This window comes from Crinia signifera, chromosome 8 (genome assembly GCF_055691185.1).
Source record: "Crinia signifera chromosome 8, ASM5569118v1, whole genome shotgun sequence".
NCBI classification, from domain to species: domain Eukaryota; kingdom Metazoa; phylum Chordata; class Amphibia; order Anura; family Myobatrachidae; genus Crinia; species Crinia signifera.
The window spans coordinates 97,504,255-97,517,160 of record NC_139224.1 but is presented as its reverse complement, the minus strand read 5'-3'; positions in this window follow the sequence as shown (position 1 = coordinate 97,517,160).

Sequence of the window (12,906 nt, the reverse complement as noted above, 5' to 3'; positions counted from 1 at the left end):
TATAGAAAAATATAATTTACTCTGAAAATATACTTTTGAGTATACACTTATCTTTAATTGGGTACAAATGTGAAGATTGCAATGATTTTTGTATGATTTGTTTGAAATGTCCGACACAAGTTGGTCAATGTAAAAGTTCACTCATACTGGAAAGGTTTCAGCTCCAATTAAAAGCAGACGGTAAAAAGTCTGCTCCACTCGGCCGATGTAATGGGAGCTGAGTTTGTAACTCAAACACAAAACAGGTTGATAAAGTCAGGTTTTTTTGGGCGAGTTAGAACCAGGAATGTTTAAATTAACTTACAAGTACAAAATAACAGCACAGTTCTAATAAATACCCCTGAAAAATAATTTCTTCAGGTGACCATACACGTTGCGTTTTTTTGTGTTCAATGCGATGCATGCTCCCACGCACATCCCATTGCACGGCTCAAAACGTTTGTGTTGTGCTTTTTAAACTAGATCGCATTGCATTGCACGCAAATCGCATGTAAATCGCATGCGATTCAATCTAGTTCAAAACGCATATAATTATTGTACCTGCATATAAAATGTTCTGATACAGTTTTCCAGGCCAAAACAGTGTTTGTTATGCACATACAGTCACAATTAGAGACAAGGCGCACATCATTGTATGTGACTGTATGTGAATAACAAATAGTGTTACACTGTTTGGCTAGGAAACACTGTATCAGAACATTTTATATGCAGATAATATACAGTATATGGGCATGCTACAGTATATAGCATTTTAGTAACAGAATAATGATGTGTACAGCACAGGAGCTAAGGTTAGAAATGATTTTTACAAACGTGCTATCATTTTGTACTTGTAAGTTAATTTAAACATTGAATAACAGCAAAAGAAAGCTGTCATTTACGTAGTGCACCTATGGTCTCCAAAATAAAATATAACCTTTATTGGATTGGCCTAAGACCTTGCAAAATATAAAAACGTATTAAAGTAGGTGAAATAAGACAAAAATAAAGTGTATTAAAAGCAGCGGCAGCTCGTACTTTATTGGGGGAGGGGAGGCTGCCTCTGGCCGCTGCGGGGGTGCCACGATTCAGGCGCCCGTCTCCCCCTGTTGCCGCCGCTGCTGCTGCCTCCTCTTCTGTCCCTGTCCCGGCACCTGTGCTGTGATGAGCAAAAGACAGGCGCCGGGACTGGCTCATGCGCAGTACACACGTGTACCGCGCATGCAGCCAACTTCTATGGGCTGCTTGGGCAACAGCCCATAGAAGCAATCTTGGTCCCGGTGCCTGTACAATGTAAGTTACAGGCACCGGGACCAGCGCGTGCGCAGTACCTATATAGGTACTGCGCATGTGCATCTGCCATTTTTGCACGGCAGCCCGCACAAAGACGTCCCAGAGGGAGGGAACACCTGTGACTGGCAGTGTGACTAGCAGTGACTTCCAATTGGAAGTCCGACCTGCCAGTCACAGTGAAGCCAGTGCAGTCTCACCAGAGGCGCATACCTCCCAACATGACCCTCTCCAGGAGGGACACATTGTTCTCTTTCTGGACTTCCCTCTGAATGAATAACTGCCATCACCTGAGTTAAAAAACCCATTTCTTATCAATTACCCTGTTCAGCACAGGTGATGGCAATCATGCATTAAGAGGGAAGTCCAGAAACAGAGCATTGTGTCCCTCCTGGAGAGGGTCATGTTGGGAGGTATGGAGGCAGGCTGGGCCAGGGGGCAGAGTGCCATGCCCCCCAGGCCGGTATGACTAGCTATTGGCTGGGCCGCTGTGTGCATCTTGCACACACTGCCGCAGCCCAGCCATCACCGCCGCAGCCGCCGGCCACCTCCGTGTGTTCAGCACAAGCTTCCTGGCCGTACGAAAAGAGATGGGTCGTTCACGAACGATCCGGTTCTTTTGAACGGATCCCATAAAATAACGAGTGAGCCGCCGATCTCAAAATGGTGATCCGGTTCAGTTTCGTTTTGCGTTGCATACAATGCAATGCATTGCTTGAGCTCAGCACTGCCACCTGTGGCAGCTGAGATATTTTCTTCTAACTGGAGACTGTGAGTGAATAGAAAAACAAGGCTGCTTGTGCTGCTGCTGTGTCACGTGCAGATCTTGATTCTTCTTGAAGCCCTGAAGGAGGTCAACAGCAGACTCAGCAGAGGCATTGCAAGATTGCTTCACCATCTTCTACTAGTACAGTATCACGGAAAGGTGTGTAGAAGTATGAACACACATTCTCACTGACACACAGACTTTAGTTAGGCAGTGCACATGTTTTTTTTTAATTAGATCTGTGTTTGCTGGGCTGTGTAGTACTTTTAACTTTAATTTGGAGGGGGAGGGGGCCTACTTTTAACTTTCATTTGGGGGGGGGGGCCCTTGGCAATGAGCAAATTTAGTCCCCCTTGGCAATGAGCAAATTTAATCTCCCTTGGCAACGAGCAAATTAATACCCCATTTACACCGCCGCAAAACCCCGGGTCTTCGGCGGGTCAGACCCCGGTCAACGGCAGTGTAAAGGTGGCCATACATCAGAAAGATATTGTACCCAATCATACAATCTCAATTGATTGTAAGATGGATTGTATGCAGATTGTGTGCACATCTTGTGTACACAATCATACAATCAATCATAAGATGGATTGTATGACTGATTGTATGATGGATTGTATGCAGATTGTGTGCACATCTTGTGTGCACAATCATGCAGCAGATGGATTGTATGACTGATTGTAAGATGGATTGTGTGTAGATTGTGTGTCCAAAAACCACCAAGAACTGCCGGGGATTTCAAGGGAAATTGTACACAATCATGAGCGCAACCGATCTTAAGATCGATCTTTCTGATGTATGGCCAGCTTAAATGGGACACGCCGTGTCCCTTTACACGGGACTTCTACCCAGGTCCTGGGAACTGGATTGTTAGTCAGACAAGCGTTGGTCAGACAGTCATTAGGTCGACACCACTAGGTCCACATGCAGAAAGGTTGACATGGGTTTAGGTCGGCATGGGAAAAGGTCAACTTATTTTTAGGTCGACATGGAACAATTTCGACATGGTTTTAGGTCGACATGGACGTTAGGATGACATGAGGAAGGTAGACAGGTCATAAGGTCGACATGGGGTTTTTGCTGTTTTTTTACCTGAATGTCAACACAGTCGACATGGACACAGTTGGAAGTGAGAATCGGACCCTCGCATCGCTCGCTTCGCTCGCAATGCTTCGGGTACAGTGGCTCACTTTGCTCGCCACACTATTATAATCTCACTCCACGCCCTAGTGGATGGTAGGGCATGAAATACCGCCTGTCGGCACATGTCGGCTCAAAAAACAGTAAAAATCCCCATGTCGACCTTATGACCCGTCGATCTTCCTCATGTTGACCTATAACCATGTCGACCTTGTTCCATGTTGACCTAAAACCATGTTAACCTAAAACCATGTCGACCTTTCAGCATGTCGACCTAGTGTTGTTGACCTAATGACTGTCGACCTAGTTCAGTCAACCAAACGACCGTTTCCCCAGGTCCGGACCTGGGTAGAACATGGCTATGACCTGGGTAGAGGGCGGTGTAAATGGGTACACTGGGTCATCCGACCCGGCTCCCATTTACATCAATGGGGGACGTCCAACCTGCGGACCGCAGCATCCGCAGGTTGGACAGGGGTCACAGACAGCCTGCACTGCTGTTTGCTATATTCAGCAGCGGAGGAGGTGAATGGATGCCGGTGTGCGGCATCCATTCACCTCCCGGATGATGTCATCTCCAAGCGCCGCCTCCATCTACACTGTGGGTGGGCACCGCAGTGTAAACTTAGTAAATCCCGGATCCGACCCAGCTTGGATCCTTCTTCCAAATGCCGGGTTGGATCTGGGATTTTTGGTGTAAAAAGGGTATAAGTCTCCCTTGGCATTGAGCTTGAAATTCCTTGAAATTCAAGGGGAGGGGTTACAGGCTAATTGTAGTAGTACAGAGACCGGTAGCCCCACAGGAAGGGACCCTGACATATATCTATATTCAATGTTCAATTATCTACTGTGTTTACCACGCAGGGCTATTCAATTATTAGTCAATTCCCCTGTGTGTAAAACCATAGATTCTATGGGCTAATGCTGTGGAGAACAATCTGTGTTAAGTGCACCACCTAGGTCAGGGTTAGAGAACCTTTGGCCCCAGCTGTTGTTGGACTACACATCCCAGCATTCCCTGCAACAGTTTTATCATGGCCATATAGCAAATTGTAGCAGGGCATGCTGGGATGTGTAGTCCAACAACAGCTGGAGGGCCAAATGTTCCCCATCTCTGACCTACGACTTTGCTCTGTTTCTGGACTTCCCTCTTAAGATTGCTATTACCTGTTCTAAACAGGTAAATGGGTAAGAAAGGTGTTTCCACACAGGTAATAACAATCAAACATTAAGAGGGAAGTCCAGAAACAGAGCATTGTGTCCCTCCTGGAAAGGGTCATATTGGGAGGTATGGTACACTGACGCAAACCATAAAAAACTGTCTTTTTTGTACAAACCGAACAGCCGACCCGCCCAAAAGATCCGCATCTTTTTCACTGATTCGCTCAGTGATCCGTTTTGCCCATCTTTAGCACGAATGTAAGGTGACGGCCTCTCCCAAAATGGCCGCCGCCTTATAGGAGACAGACACTAGAGGTACTGCTATACCTCTAGTGTCTGTCAGAAGAGAACAGTGCGGCCAGCGCTACCCGGAAGTGCGGATTCGGGTAGCGCTGGCGCGCTATTTAAATGGTACCCCTTGGCGACGAGCATGTACCCTGGCACTCCCCTGGCAAAAAATCTCCATGGCAAGAAAGAAACACCTGGCAAGAAGCATGTAACCCCTGGCAACAAGTGATATAGGTAAGCATATGGTCTCATTATTTCGTTTAATGGGCATTACGTTATTGGCATTATGCTTAATGGGCATTATGGCATTTGGCATTATGTTTTATGGGCATTACGTTGTTGGTATTATGTGTAATGGGCATTATGGTGATGGCTTTATGTGTAATGGGCATTACGGTGTGTCACATTATATTTCATTGGCATTACGGTGTGGCATTATGTGTATTGGGCATTACGTTGTTGGCATTATGTGTAATGGGCATTTCGGTGTGTGGCATTATATGTAATTGGCATTAAGGTGTGGCATTATGTGTAATGGGCATTACGGTGTGGCATTATGTTTGTTGGGCATTACGGTGTGTGGCATTATGTTTAATTGGCATTACGGTGTGTGGCATTATGTTTAATTGGCATTAGGGTGTTGGCATTATGTGTAATGGGCATTACAGTGTTGGCATTATGTGTAATGGGCATTATGGTGTGTGGCATTATGTTTGGGCATTACGGTGTGGCAATATGTTTCATTGGCATTACGTCTGTGATGGCTTTATGTGTAATGGAGATTACGGTGTGTGGCATTATGTGTAATTAGCATTACAGTGATGGCTTTATGTGTAATGGGCATTACGGTGTGTGTGTGGCATTATGTGTAATGGGCATTACGGTGTGTGACATTATGTGTAATTAGCATTACAGTGATGGCTTTAGGTGTAATGTGCATCACAATGTAAATTTTTGTAACGCGCATTCGGCGCGCACTTTCCCCGTTTCTGTTGTATGTGTGTGTGTGGGGGGAAGGATTGTTTAATCCTTGCTGCATACTAGACGGGAGAGGATAGGGTGGTGAAACGATGGCGATGGTGATGGGCCACTTGCTTGTGCTGCCCCCCAGGCTGAAAGTTGCCAGCCAGCCCCTGAGTCTCACAGACTGCATCTGGCTTCACTACAGTGGCGGATTTTACCTGGGGGGCTGCAGCCATGCAGCCCATAGGTAAAAACCACCACTGATTACAAGTAAGTTGGCTCGCAGACAGTGCACCCTTCTGTGATATAATCTTCTAATGTAAACAAGTTTTACAGGTGTGTATCAAATTAGCACTGCACCTCCTTTTTACACAATAATTACTTCACATGAATACATTTAAATAAAGCCCTCACATCTATTTAATGTGATAGCGGTATATATAATGCTGTTGTGGGATAACAATAAAGTCTATCAAGAAAAATCTTGAGAAGATTCATATGGTGGCCAGACCATATAAGGGGCGGGATGTATCAACATGCATCTCCGCCCTTCGCACGGCAGCCGCCGCGATGCTACCGCATATGTACTAACATATGCGGCCAGCATCGGGCTGCGGCAACGGAGACCCCCGCGATACCTGTGATGTTGGCTGCGGGGGTCTCCATCACCTCCCGGCGGCTGCCAGCGTCCCCCTGTGTCTCCTCCTCCCCCCTGAAGCCGGATGTCCTGCCGGCTGTCACACCAGGGGGAGGAGATGATCACAGGAGGACGGGAGGGGGTGGGCGCGCGAACGGTGTAGGGCGGGCGGCGAAAGAAGCCCATAGGCTTCTATAGGGTATCGCCACCCAGAGGGTGGCGATACCCTGCCTAGCGAAAACGCTGCGGACGATTGTTGATACATAGGAAAATGCCTTAAAACGGGGGTTTTACGGCATTTTCCCTTTAGTAAATCTCGCCCAAGGTGAATTACCCACATATATAAATGTTTAAATCACCAAAATGAATCAGTGTGCGTGCCATGTGCTTTTGCTGTATCATAAATAGCTCATATTTTATATTAGGGTCAAAAAACAGGTCACTGTAATGAAATAGCTGACAGAACTTATATTGATAGCTGTTTATATATAGAGCTGGACACTCATAAGTTTTCACATAAAGAGGGTTATTCTGATTCACTTTGAAAGGTACAATCACTCTCTAATGGTCAAAACCATATGCACTGCAGGTGGGGCTGATGTAACATGTGCAGAGATAGTTACATTTGGGTGTTTTATTGTTTCTGTGCAGGGTAAATACTTTCTGCTTTATTTTTACACTGCAACGTGAATTACAGTGCTCACATTTGTCTCATAAACAGGGCCAGATTTAGTGGTTATGCTGCCCCTAGGCAAAATCATTTTGTCCACCCCCTGGACCCGAAGGGAGGGAGGATCCGGATGCCCGGCTCATACCCCTTTCACACCAGAAATGCAGAGACCAACCTGGAAATTAAATTCCAGGGACGTGCAGAGACATTCCCGGGTTGGGACGCATTCACACATGCTTTTGAAGCAGGGATAACCCGGGTCGGCACCTTTCACACTGAACCCAGGATGACCCTGCATTTCTATGAGAATATCATTGAAAGTGGCCCTTTTTAGGCCCACAAAGATGAGGTAATTAGGGAGAGGGGTAAAGGGAAAGAGAGTGGGCCTTTGCAGACATTGCAGGCTTTCAGGGGTGAAATAGGACTGCTGGGGTTTGTTGTGCCACAGAGCTTGCACATTTACATAGGGCCTTATTCTGGTCGATGCATAATTTTTCGAATTCTTTCGGATGGCGTTTTTTAGCCGTCTGCGCATGCGTAGGCTACGCAATGCGCATGTGCCATGCACGGTCTCTGTACTCGTTCTCACTAATACAGTAGAGGAATGTGCACCGCATTCACTCGGGAAATATGGGTGTAATATGGGCGTCATTCGGAACTACACCGGGGCGTAGTTTCAAAGTGGGCTAAACTGGGCGTAAATATGGGCGTACACGAGGGAGTGCACTAACTCTGGTAGGCGTGCATTCGGACAGAACACCGACTGCAAACGAACCAACAGCCAGGAAATATGCGGTCTTCATAAGCAAGTATTACTTTGCGGACACCACTCGGTCATGCGCTAGGCATTCGGATCGCCCAATTAGTACGGCCGCACCTGAACTACTGTCAGCTGAACACAATACAATCCTCTCCTCTACTCATTACTCATTAATTACACTCTTGTCATTGCTTCAATTGGAACCATTGCAGCCTAAATGGACCATTACAAAACACACAAATATATGCTGAAAGCACGGCTGCATTTTTTAGACACATTTACACTGCAAGCAATGGACAGAACTTGGTATCACTAATATACATATACATGTCACTTTTACATTCAGCAATAACACCACACATTTGGGGATCAAATGAAAAATGTATTACAGTTAGGGAAAGCATAACATTTTAATAGCATGTTATTTGGCACATGCCAAAAAATAAAGGTACCATAACACGAATTTACAAAACAAACCAAAAAGTACAAAAATGTCTTCTTTTCATACATATCCACAGCAGAATCATTAGGAACATATCAGGTGGCTTCACAACAAAAGTATAGCACCAACACTTCAAGTACAGCACACAGTAATGGTAGCAGAAAGAGGGCAACAGGGTAACCAAACAAAATGTATGAAGATGGGCCAGTTGTATACACCACATTGGTGCGTACGGCCAGGTTCCCATCCGTTCTGACGCTGTAAGACCATGCAGAATCTTTGTGTGGCCACCGCACACGCACGGTTTGGATGTTGTCCGTAAACACACCCTCTTCTTAGAGAGCAAGTCCGTCCGAATGCGGAGGACCTGTGGGCGTTTCTTCTTACAATGTCCGCACAGCGTGGCATGCGGTCCGCTCCGAAAGAATTCGGAAATTTACGCACCAACCAGAATAACCTCCATAGTTACATAGTAGGTGAGGCTGAATAAAGACTTGCGTCCATCTAGTTCAACCTATGTTTATAGTATCTAATCCCTTGTTGTATAGTATGTTCTGATATTTTAAAGACAGATTGTTACTTATTCATACCAGTGGATGTTTTTAACCAATAAATGTTTATCCAACCTTATTTTAAACGTATTTATAGTGTCTGCCGACACCACTTCTTCAGGAAGAGAGTTCCAAAGTTTGACTGTTCTGACTGTAAAGAAATTTTTTCTTCTAGATGGACAAAATCTTTTTTCTTCTAATCTAAACTCGTGCCCTCTCGTCCTAGATTCCTGTCTAGCCGAAAAAAGGGTTCTTGACAGTTCCTTATATTGGCCCCTGATATATTTGTACATGTTGAGCATGTCCCCCCTTAAACGTCTCTTCTCTAGTGTAAATAGTCCCAGCTTGCTTAATCTCTCCTCGTACCTTAAAGTCTCCATTCCCCTAATAAGCTTAGTTACTCTTCTTTGGATTTTTTCTAATTCTATGATGTCCTTTTTATAGTGTGGGGCCCAGAATTGTACTCCGTATTTAGGGTTACCACCCGTCTGGGATTACTCCGGACAGTCCGGTAATTCAGACTGGCGTCCGGAGTCCGGACGGGTGGCTTCCCCGGACTATACATAGTCCGGGAATGAGTCCCCCGTCTGCCCGCCCCGGCTGCCCGGCTCCCTCCGCTTGTTTATGAGGTGGTAGTGGTGTCTGTGTTGTCCCTATCTTCGGAAAAAATTGAGTCCTGGCATAACAAGTAATAAGCATAATGTGTAATGGACATCATCGTGTGTGGCATAACATGTAATGGGCATTATTGCATGTGGTATACTATGGCATTTTGTACACTATGTAATGGGTGTGTGACGTGTAATCGCCATTATGTTGAAAATTTTCGCCGCGCGCCTACGGCGCATACTGTCTATTTTGTTCCTCCTTTACAACAAAACTTTTTCAGTCCTAGCATATTGTGTAATGGCCATTGCAGTGTATGGCGTAACATGTAATGGGCATCACGCTGTGTGTCATAACGTGTAATGGGCATTATGGCATGTGGTATACTATGGCATTTTGTACACTATGTAATGGGTGTGTGACATGTAATCAGCATTATGTTGAAATTTTTTGGCGCATGCCTGCGGCACGCACTGTCTGTATTGTTCCTCCTTACCAAAAAACTTTTTCAGTTCTGGAATATTGTGTAATGGCCATTACTGTGTATGATGTAACATGTAACTGGCATTATGGTATGCAAAATCAAGAATGAAATTGAAGCAAAGGTTTAAAAAAAATCAACACATGGCTGGTCAAAGGGCGGAGCTGGGGGCGGGACATGGGAGGGGCAGTGGGTGTGTCAAGTGGCGGGCCACTGTCCGGGAATCTCTCAACAAAAAGGTGGTAACCCTATCCGTATTCGAGGTGCGGTCTAACCAATGATTTGTACAGAGGCATAATTACTTTTGAATCCCTAGTTTCCATGCCCCTTTTAATACATGCTAGAGTTTTATTGGCCTTTTTAGTTGCTATATTACATTGAGCACTACACCCTAGTTTGTTGTCTATTTGGACTCCAAGATCCTTTTCGAGGGTCTTCCTGTATGCTGTGTGATTGCCAATGCAGACATTCTTGGCTTTCAGGGTGTTAAAACATACTTCTGGGGTCTGTGGTGCCACAGAACATGCACAGTGTCTCCCTGCATGTTGTATGCTGCCTCTGTGCGCAGGGCCGTCTTAACCATCTAGTGGGCCCCTGGGCAAAATATTTTTTAGGGCCCCCTCTCCTCCTCACAACACCTCTCCACCCACCTATGTGCAGCAGCATCAGGGGGCACTGGGGGCTTGAAGTAGCTACCTGGGCAGCATGTGGCGGGGATCCAGGCACAACTGTCAGCGGACGTCCAGGCAGAGGCAGTGGTGACCCAGCAGTGATCCAGGCAGTGAGAGAGCTGGGAGCTTGATTTAGCTATCCAAGCGGCATGTGGTGGGGATCCAGGCAGCCACTGTCAGCGGACATCCAGGCAGCTCGCTTAGACCTTGATGTACAGTAGCGCTATTTGCCACCAGGCGGGAAGCGCTGCAGATTTTGAAAAGACTGCCTGGACACTAATTGGCTGAGCATCCGGCCAATCAGCGTCCGGACAGACTTTTCAAAATTAACAGCACTTCCCACTCAGCAAATAGCGCTACATCAAGGTCTGAGTAGCTGCTGCCTGGACAGCCACTGACAGCTGCTGCCTGGATCCCAGACACACGCTGCCCTTATTGCTACGTAAAGCCCATGCTGCCTGGATCACCGCTGAGTCGCCGCTGACAGCTGCTGCCTAAATCCCCGACATAAGCCACCCGGATTGCTACATCAAGCCCCCCACTGCCTGGATCACTGCTGAGTCGCCGCTGACAGCTGCTGCCCAGATCCCCGACACAACCCACCCAGATTGCTACATCAAGATCCCCGCTGCCTGGATCACCGCCGCTGTTGCGTCACCTCTGACAGTCGCTGCCTGGTTTCCCATCACCTGCCGCCATTCCCCAGGACAGTGCTGTCTTCCCCATTGGGGTGGGCCCCTACAACCCTTGGGCCCCTGGGCAACTGCCCATTAAGCCCAATGGGAAAGACGGCCCTGTCTGTGCGTGTCTGTGAGCATCCACCACAACAGGAAGTTGCCCTGATAGCAAATCAGCATTAGCAGAGGCAACACGGGAAGGAGGGACATGTCCCTGCACCTTTCACAGCAGCTCTAGTCCCAGGTCCATCGATCCACCTCCATGCCCGGGGAGCCACTGGACCATCACGGAACCCTCCGGTTCTACCGCCTGATCCGGATCGTGGTCAGTGGCAGGAATTAAAATCAGTTTAGAATGACTTTTATGGACGAAGACGAGAGAAATCATTCGATGGTCAGTGAATTTTGGTGTCATCGCTCAGCAGTTGACACCTGGTGTGGCCCACACCCCTCACACCCCCGTTGTGATGCCAATGTGACAGTCTCTGGAATAAGAGAACATAGAAGATATTAAAACAATCCCTTCAATCAGTGAGCCCAACATTAGGTTGCAAACCTTATGCATATAGTGGCAATAGGGGCAGTGTGCTACAAAGAACCAGGGGTGTTATACCCAGGAAATCTTGTTTATCTGTTGAGCTCAGGAAATAGGAGAATAGGTAAAGTTTGGCTTACCTGCTTAATTAATTTCTGTGCAGACCATAACTTACATGCACATAACATCAGAGATTTGAGGCTGAGCAGCATCTCTCATGTGTGCTGAGCGCGCCCCCGTACTCAAATGAAAAAGGGGCGTGTCTGAAGGGTATGCCTCCTTTTGCATAATCATGCCCCATTTTAGGAGTAGGCTGCGTGTGTGTAAGAGAGATGTGTGCTGTATCTGTCCAGAGGTGCCCGTATGTGTCCCGTATCAGTCCAGGGGTGCCCACATGTGTCCAGTATCTGTCCAGGGGTGCCCACATGTGTGCCGTATAATTCCATGGGTGCATCCTTGTGTCCCTTATCAGTCCAGGGGTGTCCGCATGTGTCCCGTATCAGCCCAGGGGTGCCCCCATGTGTCCCATATCAGTCCAGGGGTGCCCCCATGTGTCCCATATCAGTCCAGGGGTGCCCTCATATGTGCCATATAATTCTATGGGTGCCCGCATGTGTGCCGTATAATTCTATGGGTGCTCCCATGTGTCCCGTATCAGTCCAGGGGTGCTCACATGTGTGCCGTATAATTCCAGGGGTGCCCCCATGTGTCCCGTATTAGACCAGGGGAGCTGCCCTTTTTTAAAATGAAAATAAAAATAAGGTGTGATTTTTTTTACTGCAAGGGCTGTTAAATGTGCTGTAGTCTAGGGGTGAGCCAAGAGTGCTGTATAATTCATGGGGTGTTGTTAGTCTGCAGTATAATTCCAGGTGTGCTGCTCTTGGTTTTTAATTAAAAGAATACACATTTTTATTTTTACTGCAGGAATATGTCTGCCGTATAATTCCATGCCTGAATTCCGTATCAGTCCAAGGGTGCCGCCATCTGTGCCGTATAATTCCATGTGTGCTGTATCAGGTCAGGGATGCCTGCATGTGTGACGCATAATTCCAGGGGTGAGCCAAGTGAGTCATAATTCATTATACAGCAAAGTCTGCTGTATAATTTATGAGGTGCTGCTAAGTGTGCTGTATTAGTCCAGGGGTGATGCTAAGTGTGCCGTATCAGTCCAGGGGTGAGCCAAGTGTGCTGTATAATTTATGGGGTGCTGCTAAGTCTGCTGTGTCAATCCAGGGGTGCTGCCATTTTTTATTAAAAGAATAACTCTTTTTACTGCCACTGTCACTATG